This window comes from Podarcis melisellensis, assembly GCF_964234715.1.
Source record: "Podarcis melisellensis genome assembly, chromosome: 4".
NCBI lineage: Eukaryota > Metazoa > Chordata > Lepidosauria > Squamata > Lacertidae > Podarcis > Podarcis melisellensis.
The window spans coordinates 53,930,108-53,955,110 of record NC_138531.1 but is presented as its reverse complement, the minus strand read 5'-3'; the positions used below and the strand labels follow the sequence as shown (position 1 = coordinate 53,955,110).

Genomic DNA, 25,003 nt, shown 5'->3' with positions numbered 1-25,003 from the left:
GACTAAAGTACACTTTTCAAGAAATTCTACTTCAACTAGCTTGAAACCTGAACATTCAAAAGAAGGTCTGTCCATTCTTTATACAGGTAAAATGGTGTTGCAAAAATAGACCAATGAGTGTATTTAACACATAGGTGATATGACCCTCCCCCAGTGCTTTTTTCTGGGGGGACACAGGGGTATGCATACCCCTAAACATCTTGTGAATCTAAGTTTGACCTCATTGAGGGGCAGTATTTCAATATGAGCAGGAAAATGAGTGTACCCCTAAACATTGTTTTAGGGGGGAAGCACTGCCCTCCCCTATATAATGCATACAAACAATTTTTCTAGTTGGTTCTATCAAAACGTGGCATCTGCAACAAGGCTGAATTTACTTCTTTAGGACAGATACAGGCATATTCTCAACTGTTTCACAAAAATTGATGGGACTTAATGGAGGAGAGCTAGTCAATGTTATTGTGCCAAACTTGCTTAAGCGCTAGATGCCACAACTACATAGACATGTATTAAGTGTAATGTTCCAAAAAGGCTATTTTAGGAACTACTAATTTTACTTGTGAGATAATGATGAGATGGAACAGAAGCAACGACAACACTAACAAAATTTAAACTGGGTATCTTCAAAAGGCAAACTTAGGAGTGATTTGCTCTATGAAGAGCCAGTATGAGAAAACAAATACAGTCCCTGGTAAATAGACACAATTGAAGTGTATGCCACCTTTTTTGGAATGTTCCTCAAAGGGTTATTATTTTGTTTATTACTTTATGTATTTTGTATTTTTATATTGTAAACAGTCCTGTGGTCCTTGGATGAAGGGTAGTAGATTTAATATTAAATAAATAAATACACAGTCATACCTTGGTTGTCAAACGCCTTTGTACACGTACATTTTGGCTCCGGAATGCCGAAAACTCAGAAGTAAGTGTTCTAGTTTTCAAACGTTCTTTGGAAGCCAAATGTATGATGCGGCTGATGTGGCTTCCGATTGAGTGCAGGAAGCACTCGAATGATTCTGGGAGTCGACTCTGGACCCCCTGAACAGATTAAGTTTGACAACCAAGGTACCACTGTAAAATAAAGTATGCACGTGTGACATCAATTGCAAAAGTGTACTTTCTTTTATGTACTACAATAGGAACATCTCAAAAATTCTTTGGAGGGTTGGCCAGGACCAAGCAAGATTTAAACATCTCTGGTGGACTTGTAGGATTGTAAGAAATGCCTATATTGAAAAGACTGATTGCAAAACAGAAACTATAATTAAACACTATGGTTATTTTGTTGGTAAAGTTAACAGAGATCACACTTGAAAAAGTTAGATCAGTGATAGCAACTCACAAACCATCTACAAAACAATAGAATTTGATTACAATGTATAAAGCATCACATGATAAGAAGGAAGTAGGTAAGTGAACAAAGTTGTTAAAACATTCATATAGGTTTATTTTCACCAGCACAACAAATAAATTTCCTTTATTATAGTACTCTCTGGTATGTTTCTTTTTTGTTTTTCTGTACTAACAAACTTTTTCTGTTCAAACAAAATGATGGAGTTATTTATTACTGCATTTTTATTGCTTTTTTTAAAATTGGAGGGTAGGTACAAATACCACGCAATGAAAATGGCTTTTCTATTTGGCATGTTCACTACATTATTAGTGAGCGGAAGAGATCTACCCATTTTCCCCTGTAAAAAGCTGGAAGATATGTTGGGGTATTTGTAAAATATTATGCAAATGATTATGACCTACATTAAACAAAATTCAAAGACTGACTGAGAAGCAAACCTACCTTTGCAAAGCATTAATGAAACCCTACAAAATGATCCATTGTGGATACTGACCCATGCCTTGCTCAGGGCCCTAATGATTTTATGACTGCAGTACATCGGCCATGCATTACGCATTTCATATTCCAGAAATAATGACTGACTTGACTCTTTCCACCCAGCCCATAAATTAGCCTGTCTCTTCATTCACCTTCCAGAAATTTTCCAAGGAAACCTTTTATGACACTACAGATCAGAAAGTAAGACTTTTAAAAAATGAATATCTAGCCAGCTATAAAACAGAAAATCTCAGATTGTTCAGATTCACATCAATTTGTACAGATTGCAGATGACAAAACTGTACAAATGGGGTGTAAATGCTACAAGGAAAGAACAGAAGCCTCTATAAATGTCTGTTCCCTGGGTAGTTGGAGCCCCCTAAACTCCTGCATAGAGAAGTCAAAGACAACTGCTTTTATGTTAGGGCTCAATGAGAGTTCATTAGGAAATTTTACAGAAAACCGCTGAACGGTTGCCTAACAGCATAGAGACTTCTGTGCTGATATGACCTAGATTAAGAGATAAACATCTATAAGGAGAAAGGGGGGTACATTTACCCTCCCCCAAATGAATTTTTAGCATACAGTTTTATATTTATAGAAGGGATCATTTATTCTCTATAAAAGGACAAGTGCATGTGGAGTAGAACTGAAAACAACCTACCAAACCATTTACTCCACAAATACTGGCTACAATGCCTTCCTAGTACTGTAATTGCTCAAGAAGAGAGGTACGAACCTTCACTTTCTCACAAGGGTCACTTGTTCAACTGCATGTGGAAAAATTAGGAATGGGTGATTAATTGCTGCAATATGGAGTTTCTTACTGGCAGCTTTTATTAACAACTTCTTAGTCAGCAGGGCTTGAAAAGTCCACTCACTTGTAGCAACTCGGAAGCTCTCCCTGGAGAGCAGAGGACACACATGCTATCAATCTGACAATACTTTCAGAAAAGAAAAAGTCATAGCTCCAAAGAAAATAAGAGCTTGTTCTAAAGATCCTGCATGTTGCTGCCTGTTTTTTTCCTCCTCCTCTTTTTGCATAGGGTTACCTAGCGGCAAATAGTTATCAATATACAAGCCCTCGATCGATTAAGCACTCCTAAGAAGAATGGCAACTTCTCACTGCACTTATGTATCTGGATGTCAAGAACTGTGTTATCCAATTCAGGACAAGCTTTAAGTTGCTTGTGGGGCAAGACAGAATACATTCCACCTGTCCTACCCCAGGCACTGGAGCTGAATAGGCAACAGATATGACGTATCAGGAATTGCCACATGCTAGCCAATTATGAAGCAGCTGGTGTTAAGGAAACCAGCCATTACATTATTGCACCTGCATGGAAGAAAACAAGGCTCAGGGAGCCTTCTCCTTTCAATTTCACAGCACCCAGGTGGCATAAGCATTCACCCATTAAAAGAGCCAGCTGGCATCCGCCGACCAAAGAATCAGGTTGTTTTGCCCGTCCAAAGCCTTCCCCTAACCTGGCAGCTGCACAAAAATTGTTGTTGGTTGAACACTGATAATGGGTCACAAATTGGTTTACCCCTACACCCCGTTATAGTCTGGCCATGGCAATTCTTGCATTGAGAACCTCAAGAATGGCTTGCTGAAATGTGCTATATGTGGGGCTACCCTTGGGTCTAGTCTGGAAGTTCCAGCTAGTGTCAAAGGCTGCTGCTAGACTGTTGGCAGGGGCAGACTACCACCAGCATGTTGCTCTGTTGCTTAAGAGCTTGCATTCGCTGCCCATATGCTACTGGGCCAAGTTCCAGTTTCTTGTATTAATTTACAATGCCCTTAACAACTTGGGTCTAGAATGCATTAAGGACCACCTGATTCCTTATATACCAATCACCAAGGTCTAGGGAACAGTTACTGATAGTGGTCCCCAGGGCAAAAAGACATAGCTTGTATCAAGCAGGAGCTATGTTGCTCAGTATTGTGGGCCCCATTCCAGGGAATTCCCACCCAGCTGAGATAGACAGGTTCCCTCCCTGTTGAATTTCCAGCACTAGGTGAATACCTTTTTCTTCTAGCAGGCATTGTAATTACAATTTTTTTCTGATTTTACAGTTAATTTTAGCCTATTTTATTTTATCTTTTGAAACTTTATTGTACACCACTTAAAGACTACAGTGTTAAGCGACGTATGAATTGTTGAAATAAATACATAATAAATATGTCCAAATAAAGCATTTGGCTCTGCTGAAGTGCTATTTACATAGGAGAACCTCAGTTGCATTGATCCTGGCAGTTCAAAATACAATCTAAGAGATTAAAATGCCAGGCATACCACCTCCCTGCTGCAAAACAGGGCCACCCATCCATCAGCTCCCACACACGCACACAAACACACACACAAAGATCTGCTTACACAAATAGTTCCATGAGTAGAGAGACAGCTGGAAAGTCTGTATAGCGAGCAGCTCCTGATTATTCAAACCACATAAGAACAGCTCTGATGGATCAAGCCAGTGGCTCATCTTGTCCAGCATCCTGTTCTCACAGTGGCCAATCAGATGCCCACGAGAAGCTTACAAGTAGGACATGAGCACAAGGGCACTCCCCACTCCTGCAGCTTCCAGCAAACAGTACTCAGAAGCATTACTGCCTCCCACTGCAAAGGCAGAGTATAACTAACAAACATTGCAGGGACAGGAAAATCACATGCACAAACAAACACAAAAAACCAGGACCACCGCCCAATCTGACTTGAAGGAAAATCTGAAACATGGCATCCAAGTTTTAATCAACACACATCCAATGAATTTTTCCAATGGGACTTTTTCTCAAGGTACATCTTCAAACCATCCCAAGGTGCTTTTAAAGCAGATTTCAAAGCAACTCAAACTCAGCACAACCCTAGAGTAGAGCTTCACTGCTTCTTCAAACCTTAGAAAGCTTGGATACTACTCATTGTTGCAGTTTCTCTTGGAGTCTGGAACGATCAGAAAACACGAACTCTTGCTACACTTCAAGTGGCCTCCAAAGCTTAGTAACGTCAGAGAGAAGACCTTCACTTCCTACAATGTTCAGATGAGAGAGGCATGATCTTGTCCAAAGATAAATTTTGGCAGACTACCAAACTTAGCTTAAATTGGTAGATGGTTATACTCTAAGTAACTCTCCCCTCGTGGATATAAAACGGTCACTAATGTTAAGCTTCAGACAGATAGATAGATAGATAGATAGATAGATAGATAGATAGATAGATAGATAAGAAAAGTGTTCTGAAAAACATTTTTTTAAAAAACAGTATCCAGGAAGTATCCTACTACTGTACTACCAAATATATTTGGTGACAAGGTATCTGGGCTATTTGCTCAACTGACAAATATCTACCGTAATCACCAGATATCTGATCTTGGTGGAGGAGCCTTCTCCGCCTTTTCCCTTTCATAAGCTAATATTGTACAACACCAAGACTTGCTGAAACTTGTAAACTGTTCTCATACTTTTAATTTTCTTGCATAAACCTAGAAGGAGCAAACAGTCTTTCAAGAACTATCTTTAGTCAAAATGGTTTGGGTGATGAGGAAAGAGAGGGGAAAAGGGGAGATAATGAAAAAGCAAATATCAACAAAGTCCATTTTTTTAAAAGTCTGTTTTATTTACAGTGGCCTCAGAACAGTAGGCAATTTTCTCTGTGTAGCACAGCAGTATGCTACTAGTCCCAACCTGGAATTGCACAGAGGGAGAAAGTATGCTAAGTTTGGTAGGACACAAACGGTGCAGATCTTGCAGATGACGACCCATAAAATACTTATGTGTCCTGGTTTTACTGCTTGCCTGGGACTGCAAAAACATATGAATTGTCACAACCTGACAGACCACAAGTGTAGCTGGTATGATTTGCTCAGCTTGATGGGTCACAGGTTGTACAAGTCACTGGGGAACGGGGAGAGAGAAAGAGGAGATAGGCAGGCAGCCAATTTTTCACCCAGCTACTTCCCTGCAGAACTTCTGCTACTCACCTCCAGGCAAGTGACAAATTGGAAGAATAGGCAAGGAAATATCTTTTATTAGTATCTGCTCTGCTGGCATGTCAAGGTACCCAAGTTCTTCACCAGACAGTCAAAAGGGAATTCTCTGCTCTATAATACAGGGGTAGAATATGCTTTGCTCTATATATACTCCTCCAATATAAACCCCCAACAAATCCTGTTATTTTCTTTCACGCAGATCTACAGCATACCACAGCTCTGACCCCTGCAACTTCCTTGTTCTATAAAGTCGGTTTATTAACCTTAATAAAATGGTGAGCCTAATAGCAAGTAGAGTACTAAAAGGAATAGAGATGCTAAGAAAGGTACACAACTAACACGATGTCTTTAACAGCTTGTATGTATTTTGATTCCACCAGTGATGTTTGTTGTAAGGATGCTCAAATTACGTATGCTGCTGACAAATGCAGCCTCACTAGGTAAGATCCAGAAATTGGCTTCTTTTATATAACCTCCTGCGTCTGTGACTCAATTATGGGGGAGTGCTTACCATGGAAACTGCAGGGAAGATGCTTTTCTCATGACAGACTGCACACTTTTTTGGAGTGGGGGAAGGAATTGTCAATAGAAAAAGGTGCTTCCAACATTTTGATGCAAAGATTTATCCTCAGTAAAGCAACAAAACAAAAGCTGCATCACGTGGCTTTGCGTCTCTCTATTTTCTAAAGCAGTTTTTCATGACTTGCGTGTCATATGCCTCTACATCAGCTTCCCCCAACCTTGTGCTCCCTTGATGTTTTTAACTACATCCCCCATCTGCCTCGGCCAGCACAGCTGCTCTACGTCTTCCCTACCAAACCAACACCCCTCCCCAAACCTCTTCTAAACAGTCTTTGACAGTCTGAGTCTCCAATTTGGAGTGGGAGAAGGACAAAGATGTACTTTGCTATATATCTTCTTGCCAAAGCAAGTAGCTTAGGAGCAAAAGCTATCCGTGAAGACAGGCAAAGTCACAGCCTCTCTGCACCAATACAGCAGAGCCTGTATGTGGCAAGTCAGACAATATGTCTGTGTTTCGGTCTTTGTATCTACTGCTATTCCACGTATGAAAGGACGGTGACGCAGCTCATGAACCTTTGCCCGTGTTACAGGGAACCAGGCAGAGGGCCTTCTCAGTAGTGGCCCCTGCCCTCCCACCAGATGTCAAAGAAAAAAACAACTACCAGACTTTTAAAAGACATCTGAAGGCAGCCCTGTTTAGGGAAGCTTTTAATGTTTGACAGACTATTGTATTTTAATATATTGTTGGAAGCCGCCCAGAGTGGCTAGGGAAACCCAGCCAGGTGGGCGGAGTATAAATACATCATTATTATTATTATTATTATTATTATTATTATTATTATTATCATTATCATCATCATCATCATCATCATCACCATCATCATTATCATTATTATTCCCTGCAGCAACCTGCTGGCAAACCAGTGTGCTAGTCCTTTATCTCCTTTCCCACTCCCACCTGAAACAGGGGGAGAAGAGAATATAGTACTTCAACTGTGGCTGCAGTCCAGTTTGTGCAGTCTCCCTCCCACCTGCTTGGGAAGTAAGACCAAGCAAGATCAGGCCATGTCAGTCATAGCGGGATTCTTGCTCTCACCTGCACGGCTTGTTCCTGTTTTTCCTTCTCTACAAGTTGTTTTGAGAAGCCCAAAGTAAGGGAGGGAGGAAGCTGTCAGGGGAGGAGGCTGAGCAGCACCCCATGTGAGTCCAGTGACACATCAGCTGACAATTCCTTCTCTAAGAATAAATCTTGCTAGTGTCAGTAATGTCATTCTGTAGCAGAACTGCATAATCCCAAACATTAGAGCAAGGCAATAAAGATTTCCATCATCAAGACAACTGGGAGGTAAGGCTTCAACTCTCCAACTATTAGTAGTTCAAGGTGATCTCAAAAACGGATAAAAGGGGAGGTTAGGCTGTTCCTGCTCTAGAGTGCTCAACATTCTGGAGCATTTACATCGCTTCTCAATAAGTGGAAACACCCATTATAAAAGGCTTGCTCATCTGCCTAATTCCACCTTGAAAATACAAAAGCAAGGTATACAGGAGCACTGCAATTCAAAAGCTGTAAAGCAGCGACCATGTACTTTATCGAGTAACATGTCACAGTGCCATCTTCCAACTCCCTGAAGCCAATCAGAAGAGAAGGCAGCAGCACAACAAAACATGCAGTGCAAAGCACTTCAGAATTCAGACGTCATAAGCTTCCTGTAGTAAGGACAAGAAAAGCCATGAATTCACAGCAAATAACCTTCAGAGAGATCTCCAACTGCACACAGTAAGAGGGAAGATAAAGCAATGTAAAATTAACTAGCAGAGATAATCACAGGTGTTAGTGCAACAGAACAGGGTATTCTGTGTTAACAAAGTACAAAAGTCAAACATCCTAGGTTTATGTCGAGATTTACTTACTAATACACACCAGAGATATTAACAAGTGGGTCTGCATTTATAAGATAACTTAGTGCAGAATGTTTCTGATAGTTATGAATTTGTGGTATATTGATGTTTTCCCTTGTCTTTTGGGGGCATCTATCACTTGCTACAGAGGTGGCTATTCTATATTTTTATGGCACATCAGGTTTGAAGAGATTACTACAGTACATTCTTATTGCACAACTTTATGCTATCCCCACCTCTTGCCATGAACTGAAAGCATCATCAATCTCGTGTATATCACACTGTCAAATTGCAAAATTACATATATGAATGAAATTTGACTTGGAATCAAAGTCTTGGAATCAATTTCTACCTTCACTTTCACTTAAGCCATATGCTACGTATAAAATAAGATCCCTACCTTGAAGAAATGAAACAGAGGAATGTTGCAGAGGAATTCAGAGTTCATTTCGTTAGCGTCATCATTCTATGCAAGACAATCTTCTCTTCCTTCCAAGCTCCAATTAATATTTGTGTACCACCAATTAATATTTGTAGCTAGATTATTTTGTTAAAAGGCCAAGTGGTTTTCATAGACACTGCTGCAGTGCCATTTTCATGCTTCTGGATTAATATGCAAGATCAGATTCTCTGAAGCCTCTTACCCAGGGGTCAGCAACCTTTTTCAGCCGTGGGCCAGTCCACCGTCCCTCAGACCATGTGTTGGGCCGGACTATTTTTTTTTGGGGGGGGGGATGAACAAATTCCTATGCCCCACAAATAACCCAAAGATGCATTTTAAATAAAAGGACATATTCTACTTATGTAAAAACACGTTGATTCCTGGACTGTCCGCGGGCCGGACTGAGAAGGCGATTGGGGCCGCATGCAGCCCCCAGGCCTTAGGTTGCCTATCCCTGCTCTTGCCTCTTGCTCACCCAAGAGAATCTTAATGCCTTTAGTCTGAGAGCAGCACCCCACATTTTCAACATTTTTTTTCTTCAAACTGCAAAAAAGCACAGATAGCAATGTTGACTCATAAGAAAAAATCCAAAATCCACATCTGGATTTAGGTCCCAGTTTGAAAATGGAGTACAGGAAAAGGTTGTATCCAAGTTTGTTAGGATGAGGTGGTTGCGGGGGGACGGGGCATACAACAGTCTGTTCAAGTTTTCATATCCAAAATGTCAAGGATGGGAGACCTGTGGGCCTCCAAAGGCTGGGATCCAGGTCCCATCAATTCTGACCTTTCACTGTGCATAGAACAATTGGTAATTTAATTCACAACTAAGTGAATGATTAAGAGTTTCAAAGAGGACCAGATCTACAGAAATGAACATAATTCTGTTTCAGATACTCTTAAACAAGCATACAGATAAAAAAAACTGCTGTAAATTCAGTCACCAAAATTTTCAGATATTTTGGTTGTTGGAACATAGAATGTCCGGCATTTATAAATATTGATTGTATACAATGGCCAATGAAGAGTTTTATGGCAACTTACAAATTTATTGTAGCATAAGCTCTTGTGGTCCAGAGCCCACGTAGTCAGATGCAGCTAATCAGTGACCCATTCACCAACACTTGTAACTGAAGCAGGTTGCTAAGCAACCAATTTTTACTCCAGATACCTTTGAAAGCTAACATAGCACTGGATAAAAGTAAACAAAACCACAACCCTAAGAACCCATTTAAAAATGTTCACACAATCCTACACATATTTACTTAGGGAAAAAAATACCCACTATGTTCATAGATGTTTAATCCTTTAAAGAGTTGGAAGCATAAAATCACAAAAATGCATACCATAATAACAAACAAAGAAAATACCCCCCCCCCCACCCACAGTTTAAAAGGCTTTCTTTAATTAGCCAAAGGGCCTGAAAGAGGAATGCTTTTGCCTGGTGTCTGAAGATATGTAAGTAAGGCGACAGGCGAGCCTCCCTGGGGAGAGCCTACCCCAAGTGGGGAGCCACTGCAGAAAAGGTCCTCTCTCATGTTGCCACCCTCCAGACCTCTTGTGGAGGAAGCACATGAACAAGGGCCTCAGGTGATGATTGAAGGGTCTGGGTAGGTTCATGTGGGGAAAGGCAATCCTTGAGGTATTGAGATCCCGAGCCGTTTAAGGCTACATAGGTCAAAACCAGCACTTTGAACTGGGTCCGGAAACTAATTGGCAGCTACTGCAGTCAAGCCAGAATTGGTGTTATATGTTCAAATCCTCTTGCCCCAGTGAGCATCCTGGCCACTGAATTCTGCACAAGCTAAAGTTCCTGAACTGCATTACAGTAATCTAACTAAGAAGTTACCAGAGCACAGACAACAGACATTAGGCTACCCCTGTGTAGATAAGGGCAAAGCTGGGCCACCAGTTGAAGCGGATGGTAGGCACTTTGCGCCACCGAGGCCTCAAGCTACAACAGTGGATCCAGCATTGGCCCCAAGCTGCATACCAGCTCCTGCAGAGGGAGTATAACCTATCAAGAGCAAACCACCTCTCATCCATCCGGTCTAGGGAACTGCCCATTAACAGTGCCTCAGCCTTATCTGAACTGAGCCTCAGTTTATTGTACAATGCACAAATTTAGGCGAAGTTGAAACAAAATGCAGATTGACTGTGGGTATTCACAGATAAGTCTCTGTTGCAGTTGCACCTCTCTCTCTCTCTCTCTTTCTTTCTGTATTTCTCTTTTAAGACCAATACTACTATTAAGTATTTTATAAACATATATGCCTGAGCAAAGTCTCAGACATGCACAGGCATTTCCAGTCTGACTATTGTATTTTAGACAAACTTTTAGACAGTGAAGAGAACACAAGCTCTCTTTAACATCAGGAACTTGTCAGACTTCATAACCAGCATTTTAAACATACCTTTCCAGTCTCATCTGAATGCAGTGTGCGCAAAAGGGGAGCAGATGGCCTTATAGTAAAAGCACAAGGCATAATTCACTGGAGGTGCCAAGAGCAGAACTGGAAGCAGGAAAAGGAAGCCACAGCTCAACACCATGACTGATTTTATTCTTGTATTTACACTACCTCTATGTTGCGAGTACTGCTACCACGTGGTTTGGTCAATTTTAACTGGAATACGTAGAAGCAAATACAGTACTCCACAATTACTCTTGTCCTCTCCTTAATGAAATGAAATAACTTGTAAAAGGACATTTGCAGTCATTTTCCCAACTACTTTTCAGCATGGCAGCTGCTACTCAAGTTCATTTCCACCACTAGTGGGCAGGTGAGTGTTGACAGCAGAACTCTGCACACTATGATCTTTAGAATACCCAGTTCTATCAGACTGTACTGACATGCTGAAACTCAATGCATTCACAATTCCTATGCATGTCATCACTTTACACCTATTAGTAGCAGTAGTAATAGTAGTAGTAGTGGTAGTAGTATACTGCCCTATACCCATAGACCTCAGGGCGGTTCAGTCCTGGAAGGTGGTTGTAACATGGGCTCTACCAGTTTGCAGTAATTGCAATTTTCTGTGTGCATGTGGGGGGGAGAGGCATGTTCATGTTTTCAACGTTTTGTTTTGAGAATTTGCTGGATACTGTTCTCCTGCACTAAATTTCTACAAGACTATAAAAATCCATTAAGCTTCATTTCAGTGGGACATTATTTTTCAGTTTGGTTAATTTCAAGGAAGAGATGTGTAGCTCTATCCTATGGCCTAGTTAGGATGGCTACCACGATGTAAGAGCTGACACAGGCATCAGGTTCACATACCCGCCCAGCAACAGGAACAAAACCACAATAGTAGCAAAAGGGGGGGGAAACACTGACTTAACAACAACCACCATTCCCACAGAGTCCCTCGCAACTGCATTGCAACTATTAATCATGATGATGTTTAATTATGACACCCCCACATACACGGAAGGCACCGATCAGCACATCACACACCATGACAACATCACGCAACCCAGTCTACACAGTCCTCCCACACATGATGCATAAGCACATGGCCAATGAATAGACACGAGAGCTTCCCATTGCCCAGGGATTAGGAAAGCAGTTTGCAGAAAAAACTATAACAAAGTTATAGTCCTGTGGCAGGATCAAAGCTCCTTGTCTGCCACTCACACAAAGAGATGCCAACATGAAAGGGAGAAGGAAGGGACCCAGATGCACAAAGAAGAATGCACATGCAACAGAAAGATCACAGAAAGCAATACCACAAAATGCCTGGTAGCACTGCAGTGTGCAATGAATGGGGAGTGTATTTTTTGTGCAGGGACCTGCAAATCCAGTTCACCAGGAGGAAATGCCCTTGGCCTTCTAGACAGCAGCTCATACTTGCACCACAGTTTGGAGAATGTAAGAAACAGCAAAATTACTCTAACATGGCTTCTTACATCCTTTATGCTCAGCCACAAATAAGAGAAATTGCTATCTTCAGGCTCTATGCACAAACCAGAGAACATGGGGAAGGGAAAGGAAAGGGGTGGGTTGGCTGGTGGCAAGAACAAATAAGGTAAGGTTAATCAGCCCAGCTAATTACTGGGGTGCTAAAGTTACACACAAATAAACCAGCATTTCTGAATGCATTTACACATGATGGAGTGATTACATAGCTAAGAGCTTCACCGGTGGCAGCCATCTTGTATAAATCAGGCCTTAGTCCACTTTGGGATCTTATTTTTTCTCTGACACATATATTAACACACCATACAACACAACCTAACAAGGGAGGACAGAGACTACAGGCAATTTTTCTCAGTCAATACAAAATCATGGTGAAACATAATTATATATAAAACAGCCACGAATGCTGAGGAATGCCACATTTCATGCATTGGTAAAGCCATGGAGTCCAAGAGGCTCTTTGTAACAGTCTAAGAAATGAAGTCCCAACACATGGCATGGAAATATTCTGGAGTTACCAATCCCTTGGAAACATTCAAATTATGTGTTATCTTTTCCCTCTATCACAATGTTCCATACGCGTTTATAACATGTGGAAATTTGTAATCCTTGCAATGCCTTCCATTCTTGCACAAAATGTATTCTGGCTGCTGCCAACAACCGTGTAATGAGTTCTTTTGAATGCCCTTGTTGTGTCTGATCATCCCATAGATTTAAGAGTGAAAGCTGTGGAGTCTGATACAACTCAGACTGAAAGTTCTGTACAAGTGGACACTCCCACCATAAATGGAGAAATGTCCCTAGTGCCCCACAGTCACAACAACAACATGATGTCATTTGTGATTTTATATGTGAAAGCTGAATCAATGTTTGATACTGTCTGGGGAAAACTTTCAACTAACTTATAAGCAGATACAATTTCTTCCACACCTTGGGATTTTCAAGAGCTGCAGTACATGTACTGTATTGTAACACTGTAGGTGCTGTAATAAAGACTTTGTTCTACTTAGCTAGGTAGATGAGGAACAAAACCAACCTTATTTTAAAAAAAACCTATAGCAAAAACTTTAATGTAGTATCATGCTATTGAATCTAACATATTAAAGTTGATTTTAAAAATACAACCCACAAAAAAGTTTTTTAAAGCTGCCATAGTAAATATTTTATTACATGTACAGATGCAAGACTTTTTTCCCTAGAAAATGAATCACTGGTGCTTATATCCCTTCCTCCTTGCTGCCAGCCTGCATTTCTGTCAGCTGAACCAATTCCAACTTCTTAGACTCTAATCCTGTCAGAACAACTTGCGCAAGGCCAATAATGGAGGGAAAAGTTCACATTAATCCACTTCTGTCCTTCTTTACACAGATCACCCCTTGGAGCTGTAAGACCCCTAAGTTGGATGTGAGAGCTTGGATTTAGTTTGTAATATAACCATATAAGACTGTACAATCAGATTGTTCGCTGTCTTCAGGCAATGAGAAATTTTCAGAGAGAGTTCTTTTTGAAGAGTCCAGTCAAGCTGAAAGCCCCATCTGTTCACTTTTTAAAAAACTGGCATTTTATAGCATTTTGCTTTAAAAACTTGCTTAAAATTGCACTGAAGTAGAGTTCAAGTATATGCTTAAAGGACTTGCCTGAATTTTAGCTAGTTACAAGGACAGTATTTGTTTAGCTTATTTCTATATCTCACCTTTTGGTCAAAAGATCTTCATGGTGGAGCTGACTACGTTTCGACAGGATGAGGGGGCAGCAGGCTCCCTTCAACCACTCCTTCCCTGGCCAGTAGATGGAGACAAGTTGATCTTCCCCTTGCCAGTACTTGGACACCCAACTTCGTTTTTGCCAAAGGCTTTAATGCATAGGTCAGTACACTATGAAAGTCAGGCTGCAGAGCAATCAGACTGCAGGAGTCACAGTGGCCTAAGTTCATGGCTAGGCATATGCTAAGACATTGTCCCAAACTTTACAGTCCCTGAAGCTCACCCTTGGAAGCGTGGGACAGATAGAACACTGTGTTAGCAGAGTCTGCAGCACAGTTGTCCCCATGACCTTGGTGACAGGGGTGTACAGAGCAGGCTCACTGTGTGATCTATCCCCAGATACCTCCATGGGGAAAGACAACTTGTCACTGGTGAGAGGTGGCACTGGAGTCACATCAGTCTGCAGTGACTTGTCACCTGATTTGTTCACATGAAAGTTGGATGATGCCAGCTATTTACTAAGCTTTTATTTCAACTTGTGTTGGGGGGGGGGGGAGGTGACATGATGTTGCATCAAGCATTGTCCTACATGTTCCAGTGCATTTTCCTGCCATTTTCCTTACAGTATTTCAAAAAATGGGAAGTGGGTCCGTTGTGCACCAAATAAACGTTAATTGCACAGCCTGAATTTGGCAGTATGTGACTGAGCCTCATCTAAAAATAGGATCGCCCATAGTAAGAAAACACTAAGAAAGTTTACTTAATTCAAAATCCCAACATGTAGTTTTACAATAGTAGCCACAACCTTTATTATAAAGCTTGTAGATATACAGAACAGTGGCATGCAGTCAGTAGACATAGGGAACTAGGCTAGCCTCCTAAATGTTCCTGCTAGCTTAGAGTATTAAAGTATTAAAGCCTGGCGCCTCCTTCCCAAAGCCCAGGAAGCTTCTGTCCAGCTTAGGGAAGGAGGTGTGATGCTCCAATAGGGTCCAAGAACCCTTCTGCTTTTGGAAGGAGAAAGAAGGGCTCCAGCTTTCTGTCAGAGGCCTGCCATCCCCTTCCCAAAGTCTAGGAAGCTTCTGCCCAGCTTAGGCCAGGTGGCACAACACTCACACCCACAACATCACCTTCCCCCACCCCCACAATCGCCCTTGCAAGCTGGCACCTCGGCCCTAACTGTTCTCCTACAAAAAACATTCACCACACACCACTGATATAGAAATAGGTTTTTTAAAATATTTTGTGATAACAACAGACATTGTATTTCCTTTAATATCGTGTTAAGGAAAGGTATTCATTTAAAATTAGAAGCCAAAGCAACACTGAATTTGATGCAACCAGGATTTCATCCTGAGACACAAACAATACACAGAAGGCGAATATGAAGGAGGTTCGTTGGTTGCCTGAACACCATCTCCCCTTCACCACCACCCCCAGAATGACCTTCAATTTTCATCTGCCTTTCAGAATGATGGGAGGAGGGTCAAATATTCCTGAGGCGACAAGCTAAACTATAGAACTAGACTTTCAGGCTCCAACAGTGACAAGGTTATCACACTGAAAACCAGGGGTGGGGGAAGAAAGAGAACATCTGAATATATATCTGATTTGAAAGCTGCTGGTCAAAATCAAGGATATAGTGCAGAGCAATGGAGAGGGCATTCCTTCCAAGTTACGACAACCTGGATGCAATTTATCTGTCTCTTTATTTGCAACATTGTATAGCTTTTTTAAAAAAATTAAAAAACTAAACAGAATCCTGAGCCATTTATTTTGATGGAGAGTCACCACTTTAAGCCCTCGCTCAAGGTACGTCACCTCTGTGAGAGAAAGGAGGTTGCTGAATCTAACAATCCTCAGGATCTTTGCAGTCCAACCTGGTGTGAAAAGGTGAGTACAGGAGTCAGTTTCTTGGCTAACTCAAGGCACACCTGGCTTGGAGAGACTGTTATCCTGTAGCAAGGATAGCTAAGTGAACCGGCCTTGCTATTCCTGGGAGGAAGTGGAAAAACATTTCAAGAGGACACTTCAGCAGGTATAGTATTCACTTCTGGTATCTTTGCCACTTGAAGAGAATTAGAAGTAATTTTAGAGACAGTTTCAGAATTTAGAACTAGCAAGATATCAACTACTCCAGGGAAACAAAAAGTATACATTTTTTCAGAGGAAAGGAACAGATCCCCACCATAAGCAAATCCCATATTATTTGAACCATCTAACAATAAACCTGTGCCATGCAGCACTAATAGCATAAGAAGAGGAATGGGGAGACCCAAGTTCAGATCTCTACTCAGCCATGAAGTTCACTGGGTGGCCTTGAGACAGTTAGCATCTCTTAGAGACTAACCTACCCACACAGTTGCTGCAAGGATAAAATCATAACCATGTATACAACTCTGAACTCTTTGGAGGAAATGTGGAACATATTAGGGATGCCATATTTCAAACAGTGAAAATCCGGACAGAAAGTTGTTGAACATATATCTGGATTTTCCCTGACGGTTTGAAAAGACATTTCACTAAACCCACACAATGAATTATTCCCTAAATAATAGAATCTGGTTTTCCCAGGAAGAATCGCAAGAAAGAAACAGAAAGTTGCAAAAGAGCACAAAAATTTCAGCCAACGTTTCTGGGGGAGGAAGGAGAGCAAGAAAAGGGGGAGAGGGAGAGAGAGATTGAGATTTTCAGTCATCATAAATCATCATTTAATCAGATGAGAAGCTGCAGTGAACCTTGGGGTCACATGCTATCTCCTCCAGTGTCCTTCTCAAATGCAGCTACAAGAAGCAGTTCCAGTTCAGCATAACCACAGCTTGTTGTTTCATCCAAGCCTGACAAACTGTGGTTAATTGAAATTGATGCAAAAGCTTCTAAATGCCTCCTCACAGCCATGCCAAAGAGGACAGGGGATGGGTAAGCACACAAGGCCAAAGCTTTTCATGGCTCGTTATAATCACGGACTATGGGTGATCTCTCATATTCAGGTTGCTTTCTACTACTAAGAACGACAGTGTTCAACTTTACTCTTGGGAGAGTTCCTATGATATTAATAGCCATTTTCCCAGCAGGGTGATGTGGCGACAGAGAAAAGGTCACCTGCTGAAGATATGCAAGGCACACAGATGTTAGAAGCACCTTATAAAGTACAAGAAAAGTTTAGAAATGGGTTGCAAAGAAAATAAATAAATAAATAATAAGGAAGGCTAAAGTGCAAATATCCTAAAAGTAGTCCATCATTTTATTAGTAGACCTTTAAGGCTTGTATTTTCTTTTCTTTTTTTAAGTGGCAATATTCACCCAGACTGAAATTGTCTCTGCTCTTTGTTCAATTGCAGGGCAGATGTTATGGCACCATATAAAAATCAAAGTTCTTCTCCAAGAGAAAAATTAACTTGAATGACAAAGAGAAGGTTTGAAGGCAATAAACAAATGAAGGAAGAATCTTGAACCAATATTAGTTGAAAATAGACTGACAAGCATTTGATAAGTCAATCAATCCTGTATCTCATGAGAAGCAGATCCAAAGATGATGGATAAGCACAGAAGGTGGCTACCTAGCAAGTCTTTCAGAAACACTGTAAACACTTTATTGCACAAGCTGGTGAGTCCCATCCAAGTTGGCTGACAACACAGCAAATTCACAGATTGGAAAAAATAAAGGCAGACAGCTTTCATGGAAGCTATCCAATTTCACAGCAGTTGGGATTATCAAGACCAAATTATACTTTACCATCCTGTCAAGGGTTTGGGTAGATGGGCATTTCTACTAACCATAATGATTTACCAGCTAAGGGAGCTCACAAATAATTGCTTCTCCTTTCCTGCAATGTATGAAAGCAGGGAGGGAAAGCCTAGAGCTTTCTACCAACAAAAGGATCTTTCAATAGATAAGAAAGGAAGGTAAGATGTCTGCCCTTGAAATATAAACAGGTCCAGACACCTCTTATAGACAGATCTGCTGTCTCGTATAACTATTCCGCCCACAATTTTCAAAGATGGCTTTAATATAACCATGGGAAGGAAAGACGATTTGCAACAGACACTTTGATGGTATAAACAGTTCTGTTGTCCCTGGCTTTACTGCGGCAGTGCTTCTGCTGACCACAAAAGGAAAGAAAATTAAAAAGCCACTTAAAAATAAAAAGGCAATGCCAGATGTGAAGCCTTGCTTGAGCAAACATCTTCCACTCATATGCTTGCCACCAAGAAAGTGTGAGGAATGTATCAAGGTGGGGAATCTTGCATAGCCTTTGGTTTAGCTAGTGTGTCAAATTAAGTGTGGGGATAGAATAATAGGATGCAGCCATATTCCCAGATCCATAGACCACCTTACCTTTTCCAGTGACAGTGCCCCTCTCTCATACACTCACACACACAGACACGATTACAGTTCTATTACAGCTCCATTTCTCTCACACACAAGAGTATATGCTTCTATTTACATAACCTGACAGACCAGAGGAGACCTATATTTTATGAGCATACATAAGAAAGGGATTCCACCATAGAGAAGCTCTCCCTCCCCCTTAAGTGTGTATGCTGCATTGTTCTGCATTATATATGGACAGACTTCCGATTTGCTAACAGTGATGGAAAAATTTCCAGGGCTTTGTTTTTTCACTGAAAATTTTCAATTTCATCTTAGTAACAATGAATAGGTGCCAACTGCAAATAAATATTCAGGAAGCATGGCAGTTTCAGAGATTTTAGCTTTGCTTACTAAATGCAAGTGAAATAAACATGCTAATTTTGATCACTCTCTCGGGTACCAGGACATTTTCTAATGCAAACTGAAAATTTTCTAATACAAATTACTCTACTTTGCACATATATTTTAAAATTCAAATTCATTCCCCCCCCCCCAAAGGAAGACATTGCTGCTTGTGGAATCTACTTTGTCAGACAGAGCCAGATGCAAAGCAGTCTCTCAAAGGGGGGGCATTTATCTTTACACATCATGAGCCCATAGAATTGGGATGACCCACATAAACAAATCTACATTTGAGTTACTACGGATCAGAGATTCATACAGCCCAATTTAAAAGGAGTGGGGAAACCTTTTGGTTGTTGCTGTTTAAGTTTGGAGTCTTGCTATTCTACTAGAAGTTATATATCCATTTACCAGTACATACTGATCCATCTTCAGCTCAGCCTTGTTCTAGATCTCCTCCTCTTCTCCCAGATAACTGTAGCCTTGGTGAAGTACTAAGAGGAGGAGCTGATTTCCTCAAGGACTGACTCTCCCATATGAACTGACCCAGATCCTGCAATCATTCATAGACAAATTACTACGTTTCATTCTAACAAAACAACAAAGTTGTACTTAATTTATTCTTTTGAGATAGCCTCTCAAATGTTTCAGCCAGATTTATGTGCTAGTAGCCGGCATATTTTATGAGGTATCCATCCTTGCCAACATAAAACTGGCTTTTGTCTAATGAGTGCTGGAAAGTTTGCACAGCATCTTCACTAGGTGCTGCCTGGTAAATAAAGTCACCTTAGCCTACTTTGTCATGCATTACCCATGACAAAAATAGAACATATTTTGCCAATATTTTTATCCAGAATCACACTGTGTTCCAAGCTAAATTCTGAAAAGTGAAGCAATTTCTCTTCTGCTCACTTGTCATTATACCTAGGCTTGCCTGATTATCTGAGTCAACATAAAAATGCAATATTTACAAATACTTAGGCTTTGATGCATGTTTCTTTCAGCTTTCACGCTATAAAGTAGGGGGGGAAATTACCCTATCATCAACCCCTGTATTGTGTTCTGCAATATCCCTCCCAAACCCTTAAATCTTCATTTGAGGCCCTTCTCCAAGTCCCCTCTCCAAGGCAGATTTGGAGGGAGGGAGAGCCTTTCGATTTGTGGGTCTCCATCTAAGGAATGCACTCGCCAGCGAGATGCCTTCCTAGACACCTTTTTGATGCCAAGTAAAGATTTTACTCTCCCTCCCTCCCCCCCCCCCCGGCTTCTGATAAACCAAGATGACATTGTTTGTGGTGCCAAAGCTTCCTGTGGCTGTTGTTGTTGTTTTGTTGATTTTGTTTATATACTGTTTTATATTTTTAAGGGGGAAAGTCTCAAATTGGTTTACAAGCTGTTATGGGGAAGCAGGTGTTACATTTTATGTTATGCATAATATACTTGGTTTATAACAGCGTTGCAAGTCACTTGGAGTTTCTTCAGGTAACAAGTAACTAACAACAACAGTTATCATATGTGGCTTATCTGGTAGATTAATAATTATCTCCAATAAGTGCAAAAGGAAGTTGTGCAGTTGCCTCTTGGTTTATCCTTTGGCTAGTGAACCAGGATTTATGCTTTGACTAATTGCACCTACCCCCCCCCAAAAAAACCTGTTATATTAAAGCAAAGTTCCGTATTTACCAGTAATTGTTCAAATGTGGTGAAAGGTGTGTTCTGCTTTATATTTGTGTTAAAAGATCCTGTTCCTTAAACCTGCCTCTTTGCTCCAGAAGACCATGTCCAAGGAACCAGAAATGGTCAATGCATAAAATCCCTTGCTTCTCTGGCCAGTACTAGAAGTTTATTGTGGTCAATGTCCATTATGTGAGAAATAAACAATACTGAATTCAGTCATTCACTTATCTGCTCAAGCTAGGAAGAATCCTCACAGTTGTCAGAGGCAGGGATACGTCAAGTCTAGCTGTCAAATTTCTCAGGCAAAAGCAACAAAGGAAGTTGCTAAAACACATTCAGATCCACAATTCCTTGGTAATGCTTAGAAGACTGAATGAAACCATTTAGTAGGTGTGGTGGGTAAGTGGCAGCATTACTCTACCCCAGCCCTTTAGACTCACAGTTCTGTGGTTTTAACAGTGTCTGCTTTGTAAACCAGACAGCCTCTATTATAATTTAATATATAGATGGAAACCAAAATACAGCAGTTTTCTTGTAATTCAGATTCTATTTATTTATATTAATGCACACATGACTTCCAAGAAGCCCATCTGAAACACAAGTCAACTGTTGTATTTTTCTGCCATATAGGACTTCCTTCCCGAAAAGGATATTCTAGACAAGTTGCTCACTTTTCTAAGGTGGACTTTGCCATTAAAAAAAATTCCAGAGTCGTTCTGTGTACTTAAATAAAAGTTACACCCTTGCTACTGGCTACAAGCACAGAGAACTTGACTAAGGGAAAACATATGCTAGGACCTCCTGGCCTGCCCACAGTGAGCAACCACAATTAGTATCAGGGGCTCCACCTCCAAGGAGACAATCTTCACCAATCCCAGGAAAAAGTGAGCTTAATTAACAGCTGAGGTTTTTATCCAATGTAATGCTAAGTGAATGTCTCATCAGTGCAAAGGCTTTTACTTGCACAACAGAAAATTCTACCCTCCGCCTGCATGCCCCCTAAATCTCTTCTGAGTTCCCCCAACCCTCTAGAACAGATTCAGAGAGAGAAAACCCATTGCACAAGCAGAAGTCCTTGCACTGACGGAATGTACCAGTCTAGCCCTACTGTATTAACATTCCAACCTTTTCTTTCAATTTAAAATTATTCTTCTCTCCCCTTTAAGGACTTTTGCTTTGTATAACCTTGTGAGACATAATAAGTTCGATAAAAAAAATAGGATTTTCTAGAAATGATATCATTTGACATCCAATGTGGTCCAAGGAAAAATGTATTGGGACCTGGGATAACAGAGGTCAAATCACTGCTCCAGTTATAAGATTACCATGAGCAAGTCTCTCTCTGTGTGTGTCTGTTTCCCATCTGTACATGGGAATTATGGATGTCTCTCACAAAAAGGAATGTGCAAGAGGCTGAAAAAGACAGAAAAGCAGTTTGGATAGAACATTAAAGATTGCAATAATATGTAGGGTGTTTGTTAGACTTGCTAATCTAATCAACATTAAAAAGAGAGAGAGATCCATAATTTGAATTTAGAAACCATATATTGATGATGAAAGTTAATTCTCTAGAGTAGTCAAGTGTCCAGGATCATCACTTATTTATTTATTTATTTATTTATTTATTCACTCATTAGTCAGATGAGCACAGTTGTATTCAAAACTAAAAGCTTTCTCTGTGAGATGTGATAACTGTCTCCAGAGACATCTCTCCCAAAAAACATCATTCTTAGATTTAAAGTAAATAAGGGCCTTTAAAGTTACATTCATCTTATATCAACAGACAAGGTTTCATCAAAGAAGAAAAGATCTAAAGATGGCTCTTGGGGAAATCATTTTATGCTTAATCTACATTTAATTAAACCTATTTTCTGATAATTAGTTATTGATTGTTTGTTAGCAGTTTGAAATAACATATTCTTTCATACATATTCCAGCACATTAATCCTAAAGGAGTTCATTCCATTTAAAGACCAAATAGATTGCTACTCATTTTCAGATTACATCACACTGAAACAGACAGTGACATTCACAAAAGTGAAATAACTTCCTAATCTGCATATCACTTTTGGTTCACCCTATCAACTTTCCATTCCACATCCCTCCACTGACTTCTGAATCCAGCTGCACTTGCTCAACAAAACCCTCCCTTTTTATTACTTCATGTGTTACCAGATTGAACCTTGACGCTGGAATCAGTTCTGGCAGAAATTAAGTCCCATCCAAGTTACCTGTATTAAGAAAGTTCCTACCTATTGGTCTTACAGCAGTCTTCTAGAACAGTGTTTCCCAACCTTTTTTGGGCAAAGGCACACTTGTTTCATGAAAAAAATATCGAGGCACACCACCATTACAGCCCCGTGACGTCAGCGCGCAGCGTAACGCCGGGAGGGACGCACGAAAGTGTAAGTTTCAATTTTTTCCCCTCCCCCTTGCCTTCCTTCTGTGCCAACCGCCAAAAAGCCAAGAAAAAAGCCAAGACTTTAGGGCAGCAGGTCGACACGGAAGAAGCTCCTACCTAAGGACAGGTGCGACGGTCGTGTCCTCTTCTGCCACACTTGGCAGCCCTGCCTCACGGTCGTGACTCCCACCCTGATTTCTCCCCGCAGTCTGTCCCCCGACCTCTTCTGAAGGCTGGGGGGGGGGGGACAAGGGCTTTTCTTCCGACCCCCAGCATTTTAAAAAACCCCGGGACAGCGGAGGACTTCTCCGCTGTCTGGGGCAATCTTAAAATGCTGGCGGGCGGCATTTTAAAATCGCCCGGGACAGCGGAGGACTTCTCCGCTGTCCGGGGCGATTTAAAAGCCCCTGGGAAGGCAGGCAGGGGGGACAAAGATTTTCGCCCCCCGCCCGCCTTCAGAAGAGGTCCTGGACCTCTTCTGAAGGCGGGCGGGGGCGAAAGCCTTTGCTCCCCCCTGCCTGCCTTCCCGGGAGAGCGGAGAAAGGCAGCGCGTTTCTCCGCTGTCCTGGACGGCTTTTGAAGGCAGGCTTTTGAAAGCCGTCCGGGACAGCGGAGAAACGCAGCGCGTCCTTGCCGCTGCCCCCCGACTTGGCTGGAAGGCTGGCGGGGGGAGAAGCCTGCTCCTTTCCGTCGCCAGCCCCGCAAACTCGGGGGACAGCGGGAGAGGCGCAGCGCGCCATCCCGCTGTCCCCCGACTTGGCTGGAAGGCTGGCGGGGGGAGAAGCCTGCTCCTTCCCGTCGCCAGCCCCGCAAACTCGGGGGACAGCGGGAGAGGCGCAGCGCGCCATCCCGCTGTCCCCCGACTTGGCTGGAAGGCTGGCGGGGGGAGAAGCCTGCTCCTCCCCATCGCCAGCCCCACAAACTCGGGGGACAGCGGGAGAGGCGCAGCGCGCCATCCCGCTGTCCCCCGACTTGGCTGGAAGGCTGGCAGGGGGAGAAGCCTGCTCCTCCCCATCGCCAGCCCCGCAAACTCGGGGGACAGCGGGAGAGGCGCAGCGCGCCATCCCGCTGTCCCCCGACTTGGCTGGAAGGCTGGCGGGGGGAGAAGCCTGCTCCTCCCCATCGCCAGCCCCGCAAACTCGGGGGACAGCGGGAGAGGCGCAGCGCGCCATCCCGCTGTCCCCCGACTTGGCTGGAAGGCTGGCGGGGGGAGAAGCCTGCTCCTCCCCATCGCCAGCCCTGCAAACTTGGGGGACAGCGGGAGAGGCGCAGCGCGCCATCCCGCTGTCTCCCGACATGGTTTGGAGGCTGGCGGAGGGCTTCCTCCTCCCCCAGCCCCGCAAGCTCCCAGAGCGATGCCAAAGCTGCGCGCAGCTTCGGCATGGCTCTGGGTCCCGTTCTGGGGGAGGGGGAAGCTCGGGCTTCCCCCGCCCCAGCCCCACGCCTGGCGGTGGGGGAATAAATTTTTTCCCCTTTATTCCCCCCCCCGCCAATTTTTCCCGCGGCACACCAGGCAAAGTCTCGCGGCACAGTAGTGTGCCGCGGAACACCGGTTGGGAAACACTGTTCTAGAACATCAAGTACTCCTTAATTTGGCCAATCTATTTAAAAAAAACTAATAAAACATCGCTTTCAAATGTTTGTGAAGTTTGGTATTAAGGATTAAGTAACACAGCAAGGGCTGAACTATTCTGCTGACTCACATGACAGCCAGATCAGGTATATATATTTGTTTCTTCCAAGAAAGTGTTAAATATCACATTCTCCCAGTAACCAGGGAACTTGGATGAAATATCTACTGTAGGATTTCTTCCCTCCCCAGCCCAAAAGTCTGCTACTCATTATTGCTGTGACTCCTGAGGGCAAAAAGACAGATCACACAATTTTAGGAACAGCTAACAATGTACCCA

General features: G+C 42.1%; 1 protein-coding gene across 2 annotated transcripts in view; it reads right to left on the bottom strand.

Annotated features, from left to right (window-relative positions):
* Positions 1–25,003, bottom strand: part of TIAM1 (TIAM Rac1 associated GEF 1) — a 187,742-nt gene that overhangs the window by 146,140 nt on the left and 16,599 nt on the right. The gene's annotated exons all lie outside the window — the stretch shown is intronic.